The sequence below is a fragment of the Mus pahari genome, chromosome 2 (assembly GCF_900095145.1).
Source record: "Mus pahari chromosome 2, PAHARI_EIJ_v1.1, whole genome shotgun sequence".
Lineage (NCBI taxonomy): Eukaryota > Metazoa > Chordata > Mammalia > Rodentia > Muridae > Mus > Mus pahari.
In genome coordinates, this window is record NC_034591.1 from 74,288,616 (window position 1) to 74,292,642 (window position 4,027).

Consider the following 4,027-nt stretch of genomic DNA (forward strand, 5'->3'; position numbering starts at 1 on the left):
AAAAAAAAAAAAAAAAAAAAAAAAGCCAGGCAAGTGACTTGAAAAGGATGTCATTACCCAATTGTAATCATAGCATGTCTAGTATGGTCAATAAATGGAACTTGATCCCTTCAGAACTCTCTAGTCTTTGGGGCATTTAAAATCAGGCAGACATATTTACTTTCCTTGAGCCTTGAGCATGGCAGATAGTCTCCCTCACTACTCTAGTTTTAGTTTGTATTTTGAGACAGGGTCTCACTGAACTTATAAGACAAGCCTTGGTCTCTCTCTCTCTCTCTCTCTCTCTCTCTCTCTCTCTCTCTCTCTCTCTCTCCCCAATCCAGACTAGCCTTGAACTTATGATTGTTCCACTTTACTGCAGCCTTTGAGCAGCTGGGATTCCAAGCTTGTATCACACAGTGTAGTTCTCACAGACACATTTCCAAGGCAGCAGAATGATAATGTGCTGCAGTGTCTAAAGTGACCCTAGACATTTGTGGGGCTGATGTTAATGAAAACACAGATCAGCCCAGGGGAAGTCCTGATGGGATGAACATTGCAGCATCGATTTTCTACACTAGGAGAAGCAGATGGAAAAAGACGTTCTAAAGGGTCTCTCCGTGGCCTCAGGTGGGCCACTTGTAACTATTTCCTTGGAGAACAGAGCCTAGGCCTTATCTTTTATATTGAAACTTGAGATAAAACTACATGAAGAGTGAAAACTGAATAAGGAAATATTTCTAGTAAAACTGAATTCCTGGGAAGTCCAGAATTAGAACTTATGAGGGCCTCATGGGCCTCTTCTTGAATAAAAAAATAATAAAAATTTCATTTTATGTTTATATTGGTGGTGTAAAAATATAATTCAGGTTTTGTTATATTTACTTAAAGAAAAGCTTGGGGGGGGCGATTAAAAACTATTATGGACCTTGGCATTGTACTATCAAGAGGATTAAAACTATTATCGATCTTGGCACTATACTTTTCCTGTTAGTAAAGTGGGGTCTCATTTGTCCCTGTAAATAGGGTATGATCAATAGCACTTTTAAATTATACCTGGTTGTGAATCATATTTTTGAGCTTCTGAGGGACTTGGATTAATTTTGGACATAACTGTCTCCTCCAAGTCTAGCTTCCACAAGTTGCCTTCCCTCCAACTTTAGAAGCACATGGTTGGAGATGATGACAGAAAGGATAGGCAGCTAAAACAGATGGACAGACTCAGTCGATGAAAATGCAGAGCACCCAGCTAGAGTTGAGGTTCAGCATTGTTTATATATGGCACAAATCCATAATAAAAGAATGAGTTACTCACTTGAAAATGTAGACTTAGATTTTTATTTTTCTAAGCCTATCTTATTTAGGGTTCTTGAATATTTTAACCTCACATCTTGTCCACCGGCCAGAGGTAGAAGAAGAAGGTTTATAGGAGAAGGAATTTGTGGACCTGTTCAGAAGTAGTTCTTTAAGGACAATTCCACTCTCCATTGTCAGGATACCAACAGTCTAGTCTGATAGCAAATAGCAAATATGAATCAGTAGCAGTGGCTTGATCCAGCAGAAACCTCAAGGCTCTATCGAATTGGCAAGAAGCAATAGAAGTGGTAAGAATCAGCTAGAATACCATGGGAAGTTCTTTGGTGTGTTTCTCTCTATAAAGTGAAGCTCAGTGAAGCCTAGCAAAGCCCAGCAAAGCATTGCAAGGCATATCAATGTAAGAGCATCCTTTCACTATGTGTGTGATTCTATTTATACTCTTTCCAAACATCACATGACCTCTCACCTGTCTGCCCTAGCAAAACATACTATCACAAGACAGCTTCTACAAAACATCACGTGACCTCTCACAAGACAAATTCCAGAAAAAAACATGATGTGACATAACTTGAGTTTCCAAAGAAACCAGAAATTTCTACTTCATGAAATTCCATCTTAACTCAGCATCTTTACCTGGCAACTCTGCTTTTGTTATTGTTGGAACCCAGATTGCTTTGCACCACCTTTCTGATGAAGATTCTGTGCAGGTGGATCTCTAATGCCCATTCTTTTGGATTCTCTCACTTGTTGGTCTTTCATGTTTTCCCTCACTTGTTGGTCTTTCATGTTTTCCCGGATCTTGGAGCTGTGGGTGTTAGAAGCCTTCTTCCCCCAAATTTACATAACTTACTGAACAGTTTACTGCTTCTGAGTTTCTGGTGGGACAGCAAGTTTTGAGGGAACATTCTTATGGCCACCATAAATCACCATATTTTCCTCTGTGATAAATGTAATGAGTGTTTGGGTTTCCCCTCACTGGTTTACTTTGCTTTCTTCTCTTTTGTGCTTATGCCTGATGCCACCCACCTTTCCCTCTTAGCCCAGTGTATTCACCATCTGCTCATTAACTGGGGTCAGCTTAGCCAGGGCTGGAGTTCTCCGTGTCAACTTACCTTACAGGAAATCCCTTTTTTTATTGGATAAAGGGCACAAGGCAATGTCAGAGCCGGCTAGATAAATATAGCCCTAGAGCCAAGACAGATGTACTGCCTCTCGTTCACAGGAACTAAAACTTTCAAAATGGCCAGAACAGAGCATGAAACCACGCTCAAGGGCCTTTTCAAAAGCACAGATGGAATGTACTAACAGCCTGTGCTGCTACAGTGCTGTCATCAGGGTGGTAAAACCAGGGATTCTTCACTTGGAAAAGCCTTGAGGAAGTACCCAGACTGTTCATGGGCATTATTAGAAACCTAGAGGCCATAGAGGAAATGAAATCACAGGTCCAGACCCAGGGGTCACAGGACATTTTCATTTTTTTTTCATGGATGTTTGCTTGATTTTGATCTTGATTTTTGTGTATTTTTGGTCTATCAATTATAGCAACACAACACAGTGGGTGCTATAACTAGAGAAATTTATTTCTCATGGTTGATGGACTAGAAAGTCAAAGGTCAGGTCGAAGTTGACTGGTCCCCAGTGAAGGCTCTTCATCTCCCTGGTTGAAAGAGAGCTGCCATCTCTGTGTATGTGCATAAGGCCTTTCATCTCATCCTGTGTGGGTAGAGAAGCAGAGGGGAAAGAAGAAACAGGAAAGGGGAGATATCGTGTCCCATAAGGTTGCTAAGAAGGCTCAGTCATCATCTCATTGATTCTCAGTCACTCCCCAGAGCCCCCATTGGAAAAGTGAATGTAGCTTCAGCACAGGCTTTTTGAGAGGACTCAACCATCCATACAGGAGCCACTTACATTTTACAAATGTTGTGTGATGCTCTGCTTCCTTCCTTCATGTCCTGGCCCAATGGCAGGTGACCAGTTTCACTGTCATTACTGAATCTAAACAATGTATTTTTAAAAGAGACATGTTTTCTTTATGTGCATAACTCACATAGAGATATATACGTGCATGCACAGGTGACTATATAAATGTGCAAATAAATTAATAAACTATAAAATGTACCTACGCATTAATAAATAGGGCTTGTTGCAAATAGCTTTCAGAAAAATCTAGAAATATTATTCAAGAAGAATGCAAACAGAAGTGGAAAATTTAAGATAATATATTGCCATAGTGAAAAGTATATTTATACTATTCTTTGTCTCAAGGAAAGGAGGTTTCTCTTGTTTTGTTTTGTTTTGTTTTTTTAAGGTTTCTTTCCAGTTCCTCTAAAACTAGAATGACAGGCAGTTGTGAGCCACTTGGCACGGGTGCTGGAAATGAAACTTAGATACTCTGGAAGGGCAGCAAGAGCTCTTTACTGCTGAGCCACCTTCAGCCCGGAAGGGCAGACCCTTCAAAGCACTTTTTTGAAATGTATGGACACACACGTTTTGTCTGCTAATTCATCTGTTTAATACATTTTGTTGTTTTTATATAAAAAGTTGATGCATCTATCATACTTCTTGTGTGTGTGTGTGTGTGTGTGTGTGTGTATGTGTGTGTGTGTGTATAGTTTGAGACTTGATAGTCCCCCTGCCTCAGCTGCCTAAATGCTGGGATTATACACATGCAATACCACACCCAATTTTAATCACGTCTTCTGAAGGAGGCTCGTCTTATTTAACGAATCAC

General features: G+C 40.2%; 1 long non-coding RNA gene across 1 annotated transcript in view; it reads left to right on the top strand.

The window, feature by feature from the left end:
- LOC110314148 overlaps positions 1–3,826 on the top strand; it is a 10,801-nt gene extending 6,975 nt beyond the window's left edge. Inside the window, exon 3 of the long non-coding RNA XR_002380157.1 lies at positions 2,839–3,826. This is a non-coding gene — a long non-coding RNA (uncharacterized LOC110314148). The remainder of the gene's footprint in view (positions 1–2,838) is intronic.
- The last annotated feature ends 201 nt before the right edge of the window (positions 3,827–4,027 follow it).